The following is a 21,581-nucleotide window of genomic DNA, read 5'->3' as shown; positions in this document are numbered from 1 at the left end:
AATATTTGATGTCAGTGAAACTTGGTGATAAACACTGTACAAATAAAGTTGAATTATTATTGCAGCATTCCTGGGAATGAGATTATTTCTTATTTTTGTGTTTAATGCTAGTGGCAGTAAATTCCCAATGAATTTTTATTGCTTTAGACTCAGCAACAAATTTATTTTGCTCATTTACTCATTCATACATCAAATGTATGTTAAGTGCCTACTATATGCCAGACACTGGGAGCATTAAGACACGTCAGGCATGATTTTCAAGCTTTGGTATGCATTGGAACCACCTGGAAAACTTGTTAAAAATACATATGCCCCAATGCATATGTATTTACAAAAATGAGGTAAATACAAAATGAGGTAAATACCAAAATGAGGTATTACTATACCCCCTCATATTCAGTCCAGGGTCATTTCTGGGAATCTATATTTAACAAGCTCTCTGTGTGATTCTGGTGCACAACAAAGTTTTAGAACTATTGTTCTATATAAAAACATTTATAGTGAAAACTTAAATATACTAAAATGTAAGAGGTGTCAGATAGAAGTATACATGGGGTAGAGTGTATATTACATTTTATTATATTTGTATCTTCCTATAGCAGTAGACTGTACACTCAACAATATTATTGCAAATTTTCAGCTATAATGGAATTTTTGGTTGGTCTTTAAAGCCTTAGCAATATGTTTATTTTCACTAATATTGCAGAAAATTTTAATGTCCTTATAACTGATCATAAAGGTAAGAGCATGCTGTAAACATACAAATATCATTATATCCATGCATACAACTTCCTTTAGTAGGAATGAGGAAAGCATCTGGCAGTTCTTACTTAAATGCTGGGGAGCATATTCTGTGGCCATTATAGGACTGGTCCTGTTATAAATGAAAGGGTTCTTTCCTTTTCTTTTATTCCTTTGTCTACTGGGCTCTTTTGCAGCCTGTTGGTACAAACAGCATTAGAGGAGTATCAGCAGTTTCTAAAACACTCACAATAATGCAAAGTGCAAAACTCTGAGTCTTGCATTGAGGAAAATAAGCTTTCTTTTAAAGAATAATTGGTGTTTTCTTCTTAAGAGGAGGCACTCAGTTACTGTGCCATTCACAAAGAAACTTAGGCTGTGAGGGATGGATCAACTCCACTTTTATTGTAGGGAAGCTGTGATGTTCCTTGACTACAAGATTTAATAGGAAGAGATGTAGGTTAGAAGCAACTATTTAACAAGTCTGATTCAAAATTGAGTGAAAACAGCACAGGAAATTTGAAAAAAATTCTAGAATTTTTTCCAAATGTCAATACAAAATGTCTCCTGGTCTCTTGAAATAGCTTCAAGAAGTGCAATATGGTGGCTTCTGATCCCCAAAATTCTTGATTTTCCTCTCTTTCCTGGGAACACAGGTAAACTACACGTCCGAGCCTCCTTTACATTCTCTATATGGTCATATACTAAGTTATAGCCAATGGAATATGAGTGGAAGTTATGTGAGACAGATAGATAGATAGATAGATAGATAGACCTCTTCTAGGCTTGACCCATAAAAACTTCCCACTGTGGTTCTCCATGCACCTTTCTGTCTATGGGATGATGACACCCAGGCAAACTTGAAAGCCACAAATTGAAAACTGCAGGGCTTCTGTCAGCCTGGGTTCTTAAATGACTGTATGGAGCAGGGACGTCCCACCCCCACTCCTCCTCATCCCAATGCCAATGGACTTTGCTTGAGAGAAAAACAACCCTTCACCCTGTTAAGCCTCTGAAGCGTTGGGGTTAGTCTGTAACAGCAGTTAGCCTACTTTAATACAGGATGTAAGAATACGGGCAAGTCTGTACCATGAGACCATGCACTACCTATTATTTCTGGAGCCAGCGTCCTGAACATAGTCCCATAATCCTCCTGCAGAGGTTGCCTTTACCATAATCCCCCTGAGAAAATTCTGTAGAAAAGACTCTTCTAGCTCCAGGGGGCAATACTTAGGCTGTCAGGAGTATTCTAGTCCTGCAAGGACAGTTCAAAGCGAACATTTCTCTTGGTCAGTGGGACATGGTCCTAGCAGCACACAGAGTGTGAAATACACGGAAATTCTCACTTCAGAATTTGGAGACAACGGGATTGGATAGAAGGAAACCAGAGGCACAGCCACAATGGAGCATGACACGCATGCAGAGAACCAGAGCACAGGACCACCTGCTAGGTCCCTTAATGGCACTTGCCACAGACTGGCAGGTATTGTCATTACAATTGAAGAGAAAATCCTCCTGGCTTTTAAAAAGTTTTACTGCGTGGAAGTCAGATAGCGAATTTCACGATGTTCGAAGTCCTAGTCCTTAGGAAAAGATAGATTTGCCTTCCCTTTTAAGATAATGACCGATCCCCTCCAGATTGTCTCCTTCCTCTCCCAGCAGCCAGCCTTTCACACACCAGCACCCTTCCCACGGTGATGGCTTTCCACTGGGTAGCTATTTATGGCATCGCCCATTCCAAATACAATCTCGGTGGATATAGGAACTACTTAAGAATTTGCAACCTGACTTTATTTTTAATTTTGGCTTGGTTTTTATCCGAAATGTTCCTCCAAGCCTTAATGCTCTTCAGCCATTTTACAATAAGTACCTCTCTCTCCTTCCTAGTCCATTAAATAAAATAGCCACCATCCAAGCAACAGTTATTCTGTACAAGGCACTGGGCATGGCCTTTACCTACATTACATTACTTAATCGTCACAGGAGAGTATTATTGTTATCCCATTTTGCATATGAAGAAACTGAGGCAGCAAAAGGTTAAATAATTTGGCCAAGCTCACATAACTAGTAAGGGGCAAAACCAGGGTTCAAACCTGAGCACTCTAGCCACAAACCTCCAACCTTAACCACTGTACTCTACTGCCTCTATTTCTATTTCAATTTTTGCTCATGGAAGACATCTCTTGAGAGAGTAGTTGATCCTTCAGAAGGAAGATAAATAATTCCAGTTCATCAGAACTTCTTCTCTGCACCTTTGTTTTTTTTTCATTCCAGCACTTGTGGAATTTGGGAACCTCTTACCATGGTACCAGTGTTCACTCTCTGAGGTACCTCCCTTCTCTAAGTCTTAGCAGTTCTCTGGCATGGCGAGATCCTGGGGCTGTTGCCACAGTCTTCCGGAAAAGAGAAGCTTCTTGGCTGAAGCATGTTCTTAACGCTCAGGAGAAGAGCTGCAGTGAGGGGCCAATCTGTCGCTGTGTCTATATTTAACACCATCTGCCAGGAATATTTCAAACTGCCTATTTTAGTACATGCCATTTCGTGCAAATGCGACTGCTCCACCACTAGTTCGTGGGAAACCAAGGGCATTGGTGGGATAGGGAGTTTCTGCTCTTTATGTTAAGTGTTGTGAGTCGGCCCTTCAGGCAACCTTCCAATGAGACCAGGGAGAGGATGGAGGGAGGGTTTTCCCAGGGTGTTAGTCCCAGGGGTCCACACTTGTAGGGGCTCAAAAGCGATCCAGGGGTGGCAGCTGCCAAGGAGGCGGAGGGGGGTTCTGGATTGGGGGAGGAAACGTAAAAAGCCCAAGGCTTTTATACAGCATCCCTGAGGCAACATGCTGGCCTTTCCCATTTCAGAGCTCCCCATTCCAGCTCCATAAATCACTGGGCAAACTCTTCCAGCCTTAACCAACCCTGTGCAGCCTTTGTGATCCATCTCAGGGAAAGACAAGGGCTCCCGTTTACAGAGGGCTTCAGTTTTCAGTGTTGGCTTGTACAAGCATCAGTTCAACTCGTCCATATGACATCCTTATGAGGGAGGTTCTAGTCTTAGTTCCACCTTACAGCCAAGGAAACTGAGGCTTGGAGAGGCTTAGGGACTTGCAGAGTTAGAATCTGAGCTCGGGCTCTCTGAAGCCAGACCATGATCTTAACTATTGTTATCATACTGACCAGTTCTAAATCCCCTACCCAATCAGTCTCTCTGCAATAGACACTGTATTTTTTGCATATTATTTCCACCTGCAGCTTATTTTCCAGAATCAATGCTTAACTGTATTTGAGAGGTTCTGACCATAGGTTTGTTATCAAGCCCCACTGTGACTGTGTTGACTTCCCTAAAAACCCCTCCCAGACTGGGCCCAGAAACAGCCCAGTGAGGTGGGGGGCTCTTGGTTTTGCCCTCAGCCTTGAGTAAGAACTGCTTGGAGGAAGCAGTTGAACAGCCTTATGAGAGCCTGCCCCAGCTGCATAGAGGTGCATAGAGATGTATGGAATTCGTCCTTGTAGATGGCAAGGGCTGCTGGAAAAGGAAATGCTACCAGGGACTGGCGTGGGGCCGGAGCTGAGAAGACTGAGAGTGGAGTGCAGTTCATTAACCCAGCTGTCCTGGGTGACTTATTTATCTTCAGAGTGGCTGAATCCAGGCAAATTCTGAACTGTTATAATAGGAAAATATCAAAATATATGTGTACTTTTTTCTAAGCACAATTCCTGAGGATGACCAATCACCCTAGGATGAAAGTTAGAAGAGGTGGTTACATGCATGCTCTGGTGTTGTAGGTTGGAAACTGAGTCCTTGGGAAGTAGAGTGAGTGGTACAGAATAGAGATTAGAAATCAGAGCTTTTAACAGACAGCTCCATATCCCATCTGTTTCAGTTGTTTATTCCTATATACCAAGCCACCCTTAAACTTAGTGGCTTAAAACAAAAACAATCATTTTATTATTACCTCCCATGGATGTTGGTGGGTGGCTGTCTGGCTAGGTGGTTCTCACTGGGGTCTCTCCTTCAGTTGCAGCTGGACAATGGTTGGGGCTGGAGTCATTTCAAAGGCTTCTTCATGTATCTGGAAGTTGGTGCTGGCTGTGAACTGGGACCTCAGCTCGGCTGTGTGTCAGGACAGCTGTACATCATCTCTCCATGGGCCTGACTGTCCCCATAGGAAGAGAGCTGTGTTCCCAGAGGGAGAGACCCAAGAGAATGAGGCAAACACTATATCACCTTTTATGATCTAGCCTTAGAAGTCACGTAGTGTCATAGCATACTCCCATTGTGGTCGCAGGCCAGGCCAGATTCAAGAGGAGAGAATATAGACACATTCCTCAAAGGAAGGAGAATCAACATTTGTAAGAGGAGCATGTGAGATGGGATATATATTGTGGTGGCCATCTTTGAAAGATACAATCATCCATACCAATGACAATGGACTAGGGAACAACTTGGATTTGGGAGAAATTGGACGAGGTACTATAGCCAGTATTAAGTGCCGAGGGCTGGAAGGGCAGTGGAGAATCAAGACTCCAAGCAATTCCTTCCTACATTCAACAAGTGTTTACTGGGTACTTATGAGGTGCCAGAAACTGGGGATACAGCAGTGATCAAGAGACAAGGCTCCAGCAGCTTTCATGTAATTTAGAGTCTGGTGGGGATGCGATGAACAACTGCTCAAATAAATACGGAAGTGCCACGAGGAACTATAAAGTTGGGTAAGAAGACTAGTAATATTGGGGCAGGGTGTCTATTTTAGGTAAAGAGCTTAGGGATGACCTCTCTGAGGTGGGGACATTTGAGCAGAGACTTAAATGGACGGAGTGAAGCATGCAAACATCTGGAGGAAAGGCATTCCAGCCTGGGGAAGAGCAAGGGCAAAGTCCCTACAGAAGGATAAACTTGAGTATTCAAGGTATAACAGGAAGCCCTGTGACTAGCATTTAGGGATTAAGTTGGAGAAGGGTAGGAAATGAGGTATAAGAAGTTACCAGTAGTTGGGGCAAAATCTATCACAAAACATTGCTTTTGCTGGTGTTTGGTTCCCTCGGTGTTAGGATGGTAGAACAAATCCTCCTCATTAGAAAGTATCCATCATGAATATAGGCTTCCTGTTTTCTAAACATAAATGACCATGTTTCCATTTGGGGCAGAGCTGACTGAATATGAATTTCAGAAAACATCTCTGACATGAATGTAGAAGCATCTGGCCGCCCTCAGGGTAACTTCCCACCACTTACCACAGTCAATCTGGTCTTTGTCAGGGCATCTTCCTTTTCAGAGGGTAACTATGACAACGGAGCATGATGCTGATGCTGTGGCTGTGCAGCAGCCCTCTATTTGCACACATGATGCTGTGGGAACACAGAACTGTGAATCAGGGTAATGTCGGCCTCTCTCTTTGTAGTGAACAAGTTATCTGCTATTTGATTCAATTAATGTTTTTTTACTCACTTTGTTTTTACTATGACTCTCTCATAACAAAATGATTAACATGTCCTATAATCTGTAACGTCATTTCCCAAATTTATTTGATCAAGTTTTCTGTTGCTGCTGTAACAAATCACCACAAACTTAACAGCTCAAAAAACACAAATGTATTATCTGACAGTCTGTAGATCAGAAGTCTGATGTGGGTCTCTACAGGCTAAAATGACAGTGTCAGCAGGGCTATGTCCTTTTCTTGAGGCTCAAGGGGAAGGTCCATTTCTTTGGTCATTCTGGTTCTTAGCAGAATTGAATTCCTTGTGGTTATAGGACCAAGGTCTCCATTTTCTTGCTGGCTGAGGGCCATTCCCAGCTTCTAAAGGCTGCCCAAATTCCTTAGCTCATGGCTCCGTCCTCTATCTTCAAAGCCAGCAATGGCAGGTCGAATAACTCTCACACCTTGAATCTCTCCTCCATCTTCTTCTGTCTCATCTCTCTCTGACCACAGCCAGGGAAGATTTTTAACTTTTAAGAACTCATGTGATTAGACTGGGCCCACCTGGATAATCCAGGGTGTTCTTTCTACCTGAAGATCCATGCCCTTAGTCACATCGGCAAAGTTCCATTTACCATGTAAGGCAACACAGTCACATGTTCCATGGATTAGAGTGTGGACATCTTTGGGAGAGTCATTCCCTACCACAACCTTCATTCCCCAACCCCATTAAACTAGAGTTTAATGCAATGGAGTTTGGGAAGCCCTGCGGTAGAGGTATCCAGAGGGTTGATTCTTGACAAGAAAGAAACTATTTCTTTAGGGGCTGTTGCAACAGCCAAAGCACTGGGCGAGCACAAGACCAGGTGAGGTTGGATTCCTCCACGTGGTTGGCACAGGGGGGGCAGAGGAATAAGGTTTCAGTGATGGGTTTAAGCTTCTTGCTTACCTCGAGTATGAATCAGGTAGATTTTTCTGATTAGGCTTGTCTGTCAAGAACTTCTGCCTGTAATGCCAGAAAGGAGAGGAAGCGACAGTTACTGCAGCAGGTGCTTTTCATGATCACCTCATATAATGGTCATGCTAACTTGTGAAGGTGAACCCTGCATTTGAAGCTACATGAGGCAGATTCATTTGGTGCCTCACTCGGTTCCCCTTTACTGGGCTGGTGCACCCGTCCACAGAGGTGGTGAACTAACAGCTCCCAGCTCCCCCTTTCTCTAGAAATTACCCTTACAGCTGATGGGGGCTGCCTCAGCTTTGAGGTTATGCCACCGACCACCCCCTCGCTCAACGGGCGCGCGCGCACACACACACACACCCTCCCAACCACAAAAGTCTGGCCCTCTTGCCTCATGGTGGGGACATTTCTGTGATGCTCCAGAGTCCTCTGGGGATCAAATCAACTTCTTCCTCGCTTTACTCTTTTCCCTTCACTTTTCTGCTTCCCTTCCCTTACAAGTTTTTCCTGAATAAATCACGTGTTCCCAAACCCCTACCTCTGGCAGTACTTCCATAGAGCCCAACTTAAGATGTAATAAAAAATTAATTCAAATATCGGGACCCACAAAATGGAGGCTGCCCCAGCGGCAGGGGTCCACATCACAGATCTAAATGAAAGTCAGTTCCCACTTACAAGAAATGCCTCACTGTCAAGGACACCTAACATACACCAGTCACAATCCTCCAGCTCAGCTTTAGCTGGCTCCCCTCACCCTGGAAAACAAGACCTGCTAGCCTTAATAGCGGACCTGCTAGCCAATCATGCCATTTCCTTGTTGCCTCTTCTAACTCTCTACAAAACGTAGTCCTCGCTTTTTTGCAGGTTCTTGGGCTAGACTCAGCGCCAAGAAAAAAACAGGAGAAAATGCCGCTATCGCCCCTGGTACCTGCCCCTTTCCGGATATGTAGTTGAATAAATCAAATGAAGCTTGATTATTTCTTTGTAGAAGTGGGGCGGGAATTATGTGTAGGATCCTAAAGACTAAGTTTATAGGAAAGGACAAGCAGTGAGAGTGGAGAATAAGTATGAATTCAATGGTCCCTCTCACTGTAAGCTCCGTGGGGGTAGGGGGCTGTGTTCATCTCATGCACACTGAATCCCTGCGCCCAGCACAGGAGCTGAAACGTGGCAGATCTGCAGCAGTAAGTGAAGGAAGTTGAGAGAAGCAACCGGTGAGGTTTCTGTAAGTCCGGAGGTTAAGCCAGGAGAAAGTTGGGGAAAGAGGATCTGTTCTCCGTAGCACATGCTCCTTTGCACCCTTCCAAACCCTTCTGTGATGACCTCACCTTTCCCGCGAACCTGCTCATAGTTCCCAGGAAGCTGTGGACTCAGGCCCTCACCCAGAAAGTGGCACTTCCGGTCAGCCCCTCCTCCGCCTACACCGGGATGGAGTGTCCCAGCTGCTCCTTAACCTAGGACAATGCCCTGCCCTTCAGAGATCTAGTGGACCCTTGGGTTAGACTTAAATTAGGTTTATTAATATATATATATTTTTTTTATTTTTGCGGTACGCGGGCCTCTCACTGTTGTGGCCTCTCCCATTGCGGAGCACAGGCTCCGGACGCACAGGCTCAGCGGCCATGGCTCACGGGCCCAGCCGCTCCGCGGCATGTGGGATCTTCCCGGACCGGGGCACGAACCCGTGCCCCCTGCATCGGCAGGCGGACTCTCAACCACTGCACCACCAGGGAAGCCCTATTAATATATTATTTAAATCTGTACATCAAAAAACTAGGTAGTATTAACCCATGTTACCTTAGTGCTCATATAAGACTAAAACAAATTTATGCTCTAAACACCAGAAAATTCACAAAACCAGTAAAATGAGCATTAATAACATTCATGAAATGTGACATCATATTGTTTTCCTAAAACCAAGTCTGTATTCCCAGCACAGTGTGGTCCTAACTGTCCAAGTCCAGCTCTTTCCCAGTCAGCCCATCTGTATTATCCTGGACCAAGTGCAGGCATCCTCTCTTGCACTCAGCTTTTCTCTCTTCCTACCACCTCTAAACCTACTTTTGGATAAAATGCACCCTGCTGTTTTTTAGCTTCCAGCAGACGCAAACACATTTATATGTTAAGCCCACCTCTCTCTATTCCTCATTAGAGGAAAATAAATAAAGTGGCTTTACTTGGCATTAATGTGATCCCAGACACAAACTGGAGGCTGCAATCATGCGGTGACTGTGGATTATACGTTGGATATTCAGATTATTTACAATATGTGTGCTTATAAGAATATATATCATATTTATTATATATACATGATATATATGTATGTATACATATGCATTTATGTACATGAAATAATCGTCAAGTTTTAGTTTTAAAATAAAAAAGTAAAACATTCTCTTAGAAAATTTGTGGCCCCTTGAGGAACAACACTGTTTTAGGCATAGCCTCGTCTGGAATGCTGCGTCTCTGTATGTGCTATTATTTCTCCTTCTGCCATACCCGTGCATTCGGTCATGCCCAAGAAATAAAATTAATTTTCTTTACCTCCCCTGTTTGCATATCCAATCATCATCCTTATTGATTCATCTATTCTAGAACAACCAATCAGCCACATTAAGCATGTATCATAACCACTCGAGACTTCACAAGAACTCTACAAAGTAGATATTATTATTCTTGTTATGGTCCCAGTTTAAAAATGAAAAATCTGGAGCTCAGTGAGTTTGAGACTTGGGTTGCATTGGAAGTAGGGCTTTGATTCAGTTCTGCCTGACCTCAGATCCCACATTCTTATTCTTCACTGTATCCCCAAGGTATTGAAAAGTGTGTGGTACATAATCAGTACTCAGCAAATATCTTTTGAATGAATACAATAACAGTGAACTGTTTCCATTGTGCCAGTCGCCTCTACTCACAGCCCACAGGAGCTGGACTCCACTATAGACCCGACATAGACCCTGTGTGTTTCTCCTTTACAGGCAGCAAGGCCCTGCAGAGTAGAAACTAAGGATCCTTACCTGGGAATCCCCATCATGCCTGGCACATAGTAGGTGCCTAAATATTTATTGATCAGAATTGGCTCGAGCTCTTAGGTAGTCATGGCCCAGCCTGGGGTCTTTCTTCAAGGTTAACTTAGAATTAGAAAAAAGACCTTGAGGAAGAGAGTGGGTTTCTGACAACTCCAGAAAGGCACCACCAGCAGCCTTGGTAAAGGAATGGGAAGCTTTGGCAACTTCCTTCTAAGGTTGGACTCCAAGCCCTACTACGTAATGTACGCAAAAGCATGTGATTCAGAGAGCAGCAGAACCATGGAGCAGCATGCCAGGTTTAGAGTCATTGAAGCAAGTGGTGTAAATGATGAAATTTAAAAGGCAGAGACCTTTTTAGAAAAAGCCAGGGTGCACAGAAGTGACAGCATTGCAAGCTGGGTGGAAATGACAAATCTTCCCCATTCCCCTTGCAGGAGGGCCTTGGAGAATGGCTTTTTAAATGCCCTTTTAAGTCGCTGAAGGAGCCCTCAGCGGGATCAGCTAAGGCTGGGAAGTTCCTCGTGATCATCTGCAGCATAACTGAGGTTCCCACATTCTTTCTGCCCCGGCTGCTCCTCGGGTCAGATAAAATGCACCGGGGGCTCACGGTTCATCTGTGTTTACATTTTCCCCTCTTTGCTGCCCTTGTTTTTCTGCTCACCCCAAATCACCAGGCTCTTGCTGCCCCTATTTCGACAGGAAACTTTCTTTCCCCCCAGACTGTTTACAGCTTCCTCTCCATGCAGTTTTCCAGCCAGTGGAAGCCTGGCCCTTACTGGTTTGCGGCGGGTTTATGGTGGGTTTGCGGTGGGCACCCACTGAGCAGCAGGCAGCTTGACCTGAGCGTGTTCTCTCCTCACCCACTTGCCTGGGGGGTTGGGTGGGGGATGGACAGGGCCTCCTTGTGCTTCTGGAGGAGTCCCCAAACGTCTGATAAATTGCAGGGTGTTTTCAGTGACTGGATACCTTTCCAAAGCTGGTGCATCTTTCCCTACCTCAATGAGATGGGTCGGAGAGGGGGAAGGAATTGACATCATGCGTAACCATCCACGCCAGACATTGGACCAGGGACCCAATGGACATTAGCTGGAATTCTCACAGCCACCTGGCAGGCTCAGTTCTGTCTTCACTCGGCAGATCAGGGACCCCAGATTCACCAGAGACACAGCTAGGATGTCAGAGAGTCAGGACTCAATTCTAGGTCCCGGGCCCCAGAGCCCAAGCGCTTTTCACTTGAATACGCTAGAGGGACTTTGGCTTCTCCCCTGACACCCACACTCGCAGAAGGGAGCCTGCTCTCCCTCTCTCCCGACCCATCGCTGATTCATGCAAAAATTATAATAAAGTCAGGATTTGTAAAGTTTCATTCGCGAGCTCTTCTCAGGTACACTTCAGTTCAAACACAGTTTGGGTTCCTGCCAGAGTCTCCAGCATACTTCCAATTTCATGCAAAGCCACCTTTTCTGATAAGTTCATTTTGTTACATTTATGACTAAGTATGATTTCACTTTATACCATTTTAAGGCATCTCCTGTATGCAAATTCAGAAACCAGAGAAAAACTGTTTTTGTTAGATGCCATGCCCTGATTTTTGGATCACAAAAGGCATCCCCTCCCCAAGCTCTGCACCATGTCTTATCATCATCGTGGTAATCATCGTGGCTTAGTTTTCCTTTTAGCAGCATTTTTTATTTTTAAGTTCTCTGTTCCAGGCACTGGAAGAACTGTTGTGTATCCCTCATTGCAGGTGCAGCACCAGAATATCCCAGCCCCTTCTCCAAACAGATTCTTGACCATGCAGTCTCAGCCTCCCCCTCCATACTAAGAGTTAAGATGCTTTTCTCAATCCTGTAGCAGATGGAACAGCTGCTCCTGCCTGAGGATCCCCTTCCCAACCCCCGTTCCAGGGAAATGTGTGTGGTGGGGGGAACCCCAGTGGAGGATGAGGTTGCTCTGTCTTGGCACCAAAAAGAAAGTCCTGCCCTTCCCTGGTGGGCCTCCTCCAGACTGGCTACCCTCCCTCCCCAAGGATGAAGCTCCAAGTGGTACCTCCAGCCCTGCCGGAACCCACTCTTTCCAAACCACTGAGTCATTTCCCCTCAAGGACTTTCTCATTAAAACCTTCCTGTTTGCTTTAGCTCTGGAGCTCCGTTCTGAGTTACTGTTTCCTTCCCCATCCCCACTGAGCTGGAATTAATGGCCCGGCACCTTTCAGCTCTCCCTCCCTTTGCAGTTTTCCTTCCCACTCTCATCTCTTGGCTGGAGTCTCCACGCTTTGTACACATTTCTGCAAAGCCCCAGAGTTTCTAAAGCTGTGAGGGAAGATATTGTTTGGAGGATAAATTGGGAAGATGAGCATCTACGAAGAGGCACCAGGGAGAAAACCCTCTGACCAAGAGCTTGTCCCAGATCCATCTGACATAGCGAGCAGAGCAGTTGGCAATAGCAACCTTTGACTAATGGCCTCTGAGCTGCTGGACCCTGAGCAGCTGCTGAATCCCCTGGAAGGCAGCTGTGGTCTCCTCAGAGCCCTGGTTAGGAGCGTTGCATGCACGTCTGAGACCTGCTGACCAGGGGATAGTTTGCTATGTGGTCAGTAGCCACAAAGCAGGACTCCGTGGGGCAGTAGAGGCCAGAAGACATCGGCCCTTTCTGGTTCAGTGATGGAGTGATGGGAAGAGAGTACAGAAAGAGAAAAGAAATGGTCATAGTAAACAGTGCACCTTAGTTCCTCTTCTATCAGTCTTAACTTTTTAGGGAGGCTGTTCTCTGTTCCAGGAACATGGAGAACCGTTTTATACTTCTCATTTCAGGCCAAAAATATTCCAGCCCCTTCTCCAAACAGATTCTTGATTGAATAGAATGTCACGGGCTGTACTAAGAACAGTGTCCTTTGTGCCCTGTATTGAGTAAAAGTTCATTGAAGCAAGTCAAGCTGAAGTTCAAAAAGTGTACGTGACAGAAGAGAAGGGCCAAAAACCCGTCTGCTGACTCAAAACCTTTTATTGTTTATTCATTCCATCACAGTGTTTGGGGAGATTTTCCTGGGGTGATGGGTCCACCCCTCAAGTCCCATCACATTGACAATCCCCTGCCCCAGTAAGTGTGAGGCCCACACAATCTAGTGACCGCTGATGTGGCTTTGCAGAACTCCAAAACACTGCCACTTGGAAAACCTGCGCTCAAAGTATGCTTATCGTTGCTCATCATCACCAGCTTGGTGACTTCCACAGAAGGTGAGAATTCCATGGTGTGGGTCCTGGCTCTCTTCCTGCTGATTCAGAGATCCTCCACAAGGCTCATCGGCCTTGTCTGCTGCTCGCCACGTTATTCCCTGCTCTGTGAACTTCTGCATCCTATGCCGTAAGTGATCCTTCCTTCTCCTCTTAGATTTTCAATCTCTGCATCCCTACTGACCTTTTCCAATCAGTCTACAAATTGCTTAACTCTCCATTTCCAAACAACTCTATGTACTCTGCCTGCTTCATAAGCCCTTCCCTTTGCGTCCTCCAGGAGGCGCCACCCACACTGTATTCTGGGTACAGGAGTAGTTTCGAGGAGTTTCATTTACCCAGGATACAACCTGAATGCAACTCCTCCTCTTCCACCTCCTCGTGCAAAGATGGGCACCGTTGCTTCCCTCCAGTTACTGTCCTGTGTTCTTCCTTCCTTCTAATACCATTCTTACAAGAGCCATCTCTGTTCCTTGCCTTTCCACGCGCAGAAGTCTCCGAGGACTTCCTACTGTAATATCAGTGGCCTCCTTTTCATCCTCCCGCTCGCCTGTCTGTAGCGTATGATACACCTGACTTTTCCCTCCTTCTGGAAACACCCTCCTCCCCTGGCCTTCCTGCTGCTTCTGTTGTCTCCTGGCTCCTCGTCAGTCCCTGACCAGCTCTCCACCTCCAGTGTTCTCTCTGAAATCTTGATGTTTCTGAAGGCTATGTCCTCAGCCCTTTTTTATTCTTCACAGTCCCTTCCCTGGACAGTTGCATTTACTCCCAGTTAATGATCTGAAACTTGCCATGTCAATACATCTTAATAACAACCAGTCCATATTTGATTATCTAAATCATCCCCCAAATGTCCTTTCTAGCTAGTTTGTTCAATGAGGCACCAATTAGAGCATGTACATCACATATCCAATTTTAAGTTCTTTTTTAAAAAAGATCAAGTATAGACATGCTAGCATGCTTGTTAAACGGGTTTGGCCAGTTATCTACACAACATCCCATCTTCTGGATTTGACTAGGTGCTTCTCTGCAATATCACTTAGCTTGTTTCTCTAACCCACTTATTTTTTATAAACAAGAAGGAAAAAGCAAAGGCATGATGATTCAATTTAAATCTTGTTAGCTAGATTATGTCATAGATGTGGACTTTATATTGCATTTCATCATAAGATACATGTGTTCTGGTTGACTCACCATTGAGGATCCTAGCATTGAACCATCAATTAAGGCAAAGGGTAGTCTCATCCTTCCATTGTAGCATGATGTTTTCCCCATGTGACTAGCAAGTAAACGATGCAATGTTATTTTAGCAATATACGAATGTCCAGTGCCCCATCAGCCATATGCCTAATGCTTTTTATCACCAGTTTATACTCACTGCATAAGTCAGTAATTCCATTAAGAGTTGAAAGTGATTATCAGCCAGGGTTCTTGGTAGGATATGGATGCCACACTCCAATTAATTAAAGGTTAATTAAGAACATTTTTAGGATGGAGCTATATACTGAGGTGTGGGCCATCCAGGGGTGGGTGATGAGTGCCAGGTGGGCAGCTGTTACCAGCCCTGGTCCTGAAGGGGCAGGAGAAGAAAGTGGTACTCCTGGTGCTGGGCAAGCTGCAGCCCTGGGAGGAGAGCTGCCCACCGGGAGGAGTGGCTGCTGACAGAGGAATGCAGTTATAATCCAGACCTTCACCTGGCGGGGCACTCAGATGAAATGAAACTTTTCTGACAACTTTATTTTCTGCTTCTTACCTGAAGCACAGTAGCAGGACAGGGGGTTACAGTTGAGGTGCTGGAGGCAGGTATGTCCTTTGAATAGCTGTTTCTGCACCAAGCTGACTATTGGCATTGAGAGCTATCAAGAGAAACAAAGTGGACAGCACTCTCAGGTGGAGGTTGACCTCTGGTTGCCAAAGCACAAAGTGTATATGGGGGGGAGGTATCACATTTACAAAGGATAATTGTATTTGTTAGCAGGTCGGGGCCAAAGCTGTGTTGTCTCCCTGCAGGAAGCAATGAAACCAAGACGATGTTAGTCCCAGGGAAATACATCCTCACTCCTGAATAATTGTTTGTTTCAGCCCCCGGACACTTTTCATTCAAACGTGTAAATGCACAGAAGAGAGAAGTTAATGATCACGAACCTTTTACCATCTTGGGAGGAGCGACTTCTGGTGCTAAGTATCAGGAAACTTCTGAGGGAATGATTCCAGGTGCCCTTAGCTCAGGTAAGTTTCCTCAGCTTGGGAATAAAACACCTCTGCTTTCACTCACTGCAGGTTAAAAGAAATAGCACTGATAACGTGTGTCATGTCATTCAATCAAGTGTTGGAGCCTGAAGGCATGCTGGTTCTTCTGGTCCCTGGGGGAGGGTTCATTACTGAGTTCCTTCTAGCTGACAAGCGATTTGAACGTCCCCCTATTACATGGGATGCCAACAGCCTGGGGCTGAGAAAGAGAAGATTAGATTGATGGCTGCTCTATCACTTACCAACCAGGTGGCCTTGAGTGTGTTACTTGATCTCCCCAAACCAGTGTTTACATCCATAAAACAGTAATAATCATCATTCCCCTGGTTACAGGAGAAACAGCTGTCTGGAGGTAAGGTGTATAAGAATGGATTCTAGAATCAGAAAGACTGGAGCTTAAAATCTAGTTACGCTTCCTAGTGATTGTATAAAACTGGACAGTCACCTGTAAACCAGGTAAAACAGGGAAAGCAATGGAATTTTCCTGATAGATTATTTTAAAGATTAAATGCTGAAAAGCACCTAGCACAGTGCAGGCGAGGAATACGCACTCAAGGGTTCATGCTTATTAACATCAGCTGTCCCGGCTGCTGGTGCTAGGAAGCGGAGGCATCCTTGGGCAAAGCGGAGCCTGTGAATATGACGAGCGACCACTCCCATGGCTGTGGTACGTAATATGGCAAAAGGGAGGTCATGGGGTGGACCTGACCTAGTCAGGTTAAAAGCACAGAGCTTTCTCCACTGGTCACAGGTGAGAAATCCTAGAAGTGGGCTCCTGCTGGCCTGGAAGAAAGTAAACATCCATGCTGTGAATAGCATGGGGACCACATGGCAAGGAATACCAATCAATGGCCTCTGGGAGCTGAGTGTGATCCCCAGATGACAGCTAGCAAGGAAACGGGGAACGTATTCCTACGAGGTCATGAGAAACTGAATTCTGCCAACAACCCGACTGAGCTTGGAAGGGGACCCCACACCTCAGATGAGAACTCAGCCTGGCCGGTGCCCTAACTGCAGCCTTGTGATCCCCTGAGCAGGGATCCAGCAAAGCTGTGCTCAGACTTCTGATCCATGGAAAACGTAAGATAATAAGTTTGTGTTGTTTTAATCCACTTAGTTTGTGGTAATTTGTTCACAGCAATAGAAGACTAATATCCTACCTAGAGTTAATCAACACTACTGCTATTGTTCTCGCTGTGTCAGGTTCTGTTCCTAATTGCTGTCATCTGCAGCAGTACCTCGCTGCATAAATCATGACATTGCAAGAATGGCAAGAGGTGCTTTTCTTCAACACACCCTCCTTAGACGGGAAGTATTCGCTCTGACTGTCTTCTGCTAATGGGCTGGTGATGGTCACGGGGAGGAGTGGCTTATCGACCTCTGTGGCTTTAGAAAGGCACACAAATATCATCAGAACTGAGTCTTTCCTGGAAGACTTGACTTATTATGTGAAAGCCCTTTTCTTCAGAGGCTTCCTGTTTGACACTACAAGTTTCTCACCCACCAAGGCCTTCTCTGCACCATAGACCAAATGTAGCCAAATAATCTGTTGAAGAGTTTTTAGGTCCTCACTGAGCTTGCAGCATGTTGGGAAAGGCAGATATTAAACAAGTAATTGCACGAACATAGGAGTATAAACTGTATGGTGTGCCTTAAAGAATAACATGAAGTATCAGAGAAACTTGAGCCTGGAAGTTCAGGGAAGGCTTTTCTTGAGGAGCTGATCCTTGCCAGGAGACCAGGAGGATGAATAGAAGGTAACTCGGCCAAGGGATGATAAAGATGCTCTTCATCACAGGGAACAGCTCGTGTAAAGTCCCTGAGGCAGGAGAGGTCATGGCCAGTTTAAGAAACGGCAAGACTAGTGAAGTAGCAAGGAGAATGAGGAGAAGAGTGTGTGTGAGTCGAAGGTGGGGAGGGAGCAGAGCTAGATCTTGCAGGTCCTGTTAGGCTTTGCTAAGGATTTCAGTCTCAGTCAGGCTTTCCCTTTTAAGAGAGCACCCCAGCTGGGATGGAGGGAAGAGATCGTAGGGAGAAAGACAGATGTGAAAATACTAGTTGGGAAGCAATTGCAACTATCCAGACAGGAGTTCAGGGTGGCTGTGACAGAGATCATTATGTGGACAAGGAGAGAAGTTAGATAAAACTAATCTAATTTAGGGAGCCTTAACTTTGCCAGTTTTAAAAATTAAGAAAACGTTTTCAGTCCACCCTACCATTTTGAAGAATTCACATTCATTCACTTACTTATTTGATAAATATGTATTGTGTTATTTTTATGTGCCAGGCACTGTTCTAAGCATGGTGATATAGTAATGAATAAAACAGGCAAAAATCCCCGTTCCCAAGGAGCTTGCAAGGGATTTAGATCATAAGCAAGAAAGATAAGGAACATATAAAATATATTTGTTAGCAAAAAATGCTAAGGAGAAAGTTAAAATTAAAAGAGGGAAATAGGAAGTGTTAGAATAAGATTGTATTATATATGGCCAGACAAGATCTCACTAAGAAGATGATATTTTTTTTCCTATCTTGATTAAACTTTTTTTAATCGAAGTATAGCTTGATTTACAATGTTGTGTTAGTTTCAGGTGTACAGTACAGTAATTCAGTTGTACATGTAGATATACATATAGATACAGATATTCTTTTCAGATTCTTTTCCCTTATAGGTTATTACAAAATTTTGAATATAGTTCCTTGTGCTATACAATAGGTCCTTGTTGGTTATCTATTTTATATATAGTAGTGTGTAAATGTTAATACCAACCTCCTAATTTATCCTTTCCCCTTTGGTAACCATAAGTTTAGAAGGTGATATCCTACACTGTTGGTGGGAATGTAAATTGGTACAACCACTATGGAGAACAGTATGGAGGTTCCTTAAAAAACTTAAAATAGAACTACCATATGATCCAGCAATCTCACTCCTGGGCATATATCCAGAGAAAACCATAATTCGAAAGGATACATGCACTCCAATGTTCATTGCAGCACTATTTGCAATAGCCAAGACATGGAAGCAACCTAAATATCTATCGACAGAGGAATGGATAAAGAAGTTGTGGTACATATATGCAATGGAATATTACTCAGCCATAAAAAAGAATGAAATAATGCCATTTGGAGCAACATGGATGGACCTAGAGATTATCATACTAAGTGAAGTAACAGACAGAGAAAGACAAGTATCATATGATATCACTCATATGTGAATGTGGAATCTAATTTTTAAAAAAAGATACAAATGAACTTATTTACAAAACAGAAGCAGACTTATAGATATCAAAAACAAACTTACGGTTACCAAAGAGAAAATGTCAGGGGGAGGGATAAATCAGGAGCTTGGGATGAACACACACACACACTACTATATATAAGACAGATGACCAATGGGGACCTACTGTATAGCACAGGGAACTCTACCCAATATTCTGTGATACAGGGAGATCAGCTCAGTGCTTTGTGACCACCTAGAGGGGTGGAATAAGGAGGATGGGAGGGAGACACAAGATGGAGGAGATTTGGGGATATAGGTATATGTATAGCTGATTCACTTTGTTATAAAGCAGAAACTAACACACCATTGTAAAGCAATTATACTCCAATAAAGATGTTAAAAATAAAATTAAATTAAAATTTTAAAAATATTCTGTGATAACCTATATGAGAAAAGAATCTTAAAGAGAATGACTATATGTGTATGTATAGCTGAATCACTTTGTTGTGAAACTAACCTGAAACTAACACAACATTATAAATCAACTATTCTCTAATAAAATTAAAATATTAAAAGAATGAAATAAAATAAAATAAAACCTTTACCCACTATTGGTCAAGAAGACAGATCATGAAAAAAAGGGAGAAGACTCAAATCAATAGAATTAGAAATGAAAAAGGAGAGGTAACAACTGACACTGCAGAAATAAAAGAGATCATGAGAGATTACTACAAGCAACTCTATGCCAATAAAATGGACAATCTGGAAGAAATGGACAAATTCTTAGAAATGCACAACCTGCCAAGACTGAATCAGGAAGAAATAGAAAATATGAACAGACCAATCACAAGCACTGAAATTGAAACTGTGATTAAAAATCTTCCAACAAAGAAAAGCCCAGGACCAGATGGCTTCACAGGCGAATTCTATCAAACATTTAGAGAAGAGCTAACACCTATCCTTCTCAAACTCTTCCAAAATATAGCAGAGGGAGGAACACTCCCAAACTCCTTCTACGAGGCCACCATCACCTTGATACCAAAACCAGACAAGGATGTCACAAAGAAAGAAAACTACAGGCCAATATCACTGATGAACATAGATGCAAAAATCCTCAACAAAATACTAGCAAATAGAATCCAACAGCACATTAAAAGGATCATACACCATGATCAAGTGGGATTTATTCCAGGAATGCAAGGATTCTTCAATATACGCAAATCTATCAATGTGATAAACCATATTAACAAACTGAAGGAGAAAAACCATATGATCATCTCAATAGATGCAGAGAAAGCTTTTGACAAAATTCAACACCCATTTATGATAAAAACCCTGCAGAAAGTAGGCATAGAGGGAACTTTCCTCAACATAATAAAGGCCATATATGACAAGCCCACAGCAAACATCATCCTCAATGGCGAAAAACTGAAAGCATTTCCACTAAGATCAGGAACAAGACAAGGTTGCCCACTCTCACCACTCTTATTCAACATAGTTTTGGAAGTTTTAGCCACAGCAATCAGAGAAGAAAAGGAAATAAAAGGAATCCAAATCGGAAAAGAAGAAGTAAAGCTGTCACTGTTTGCAGATGACATGATCCTATACGTAGAGAACCCTAAAGATGCTACCAGAAAACTACTAGAGCTAATCAATGAATTTGGTAAAGTGGCAGGATACAAAATTAATGCACAGAAATCTCTGGCATTCCTATATACTAATGATGAAAAATCTGAACGTGAAATCAAGAAAACACTCCCATTTACCATTGCAACAAAAAGAATAAAATATCTAGGAATAAACCTACCTAAGGAGACAAAAGATCTGTATGCAGAAAATTATAAGACACTGATGAAAGAAATTAAAGATGATACAAATAGATGGAGAGATATACCATGTTCTTGGATTGGAAGAATCAACATTGTGAAAATGACTCTACTACCGAAAGCAATCTATAGATTCAATGCAATCCCTATAAAACTACCACTGGCATTTTTCACAGAACTAGAACAAAAAATTTTGCAATTTGTATGGAAACACAAAAGACCCCGAATAGCCAAAGCAATCTTGAGAACGAAAAATGGAGCTGGAGGAATCAGGCTCCCAGACTTCAGACTATACTACAAAGCTACAGTTATCAAAACGGTATGGTACTGGCACAAAAACAGAAAGATAGATCAATGGAACAGGATAGAAAGCCCAGAGATAAACCCACGCACATATGGTCACCTTATCTTTGACAAAGGAGGCAGAAATGTACCGTGGAGAAAGGACAGCCTATTCAATAAGTGGTGCTGGGAAAACTGGACAGCTACATGTAAAAGTATGAAGTTAGATCACTCCCTAACACCATACACAAAAATAAGCTCAAAATGGATTAAAGACCTAAATGTAAGGCCAGAAACTATCAAACTCTTAGAGGAAAACATAGGCAGAACACTCTACGACATAAATCACAGCAAGATTCTTTCTGACCCACCTCCTAGAGTAATGGAAATAAAAACAAGAGTAAACAAATGGGACCTAATGAAACTTAAAAGCTTTTGCACAGCAAAGGAAACCATAAAGAAGACCAAAAGACAACCCTCAGAATGGGAGAAAATATTTGCAAATGAAGCAACTGACAAAGGATTGATCTCCAAAATTTATAAGCAGCTCATGCAGCTTAATAACAAAAAAACAAACAACCCAATCCAAAAATGGGCAGAAGACCTAAATAGACATTTCTCCAAAG

General features: G+C 43.4%; 1 protein-coding gene across 1 annotated transcript in view; it reads left to right on the top strand.

Moving 5' to 3' along the window:
• Positions 1–21,581, top strand: part of TSEN15 (tRNA splicing endonuclease subunit 15) — a 139,068-nt gene that overhangs the window by 82,910 nt on the left and 34,577 nt on the right. Inside the window, exon 8 of the transcript XR_003427984.1 lies at positions 15,460–15,606. The gene's annotated coding sequence lies outside the window, so the exon portion shown is untranslated. The remainder of the gene's footprint in view (positions 1–15,459; positions 15,607–21,581) is intronic.

This window comes from Aethalodelphis obliquidens, unplaced genomic scaffold (genome assembly GCF_003676395.1).
Source record: "Aethalodelphis obliquidens isolate GAN/ISIS:26980383/991018 unplaced genomic scaffold, ASM367639v1 scaffold48, whole genome shotgun sequence".
Lineage (NCBI taxonomy): Eukaryota > Metazoa > Chordata > Mammalia > Artiodactyla > Delphinidae > Aethalodelphis > Aethalodelphis obliquidens.
The sequence above is the reverse complement of the archived record's forward strand: the minus strand, read 5'-3'. Positions and strand labels throughout refer to the sequence as shown.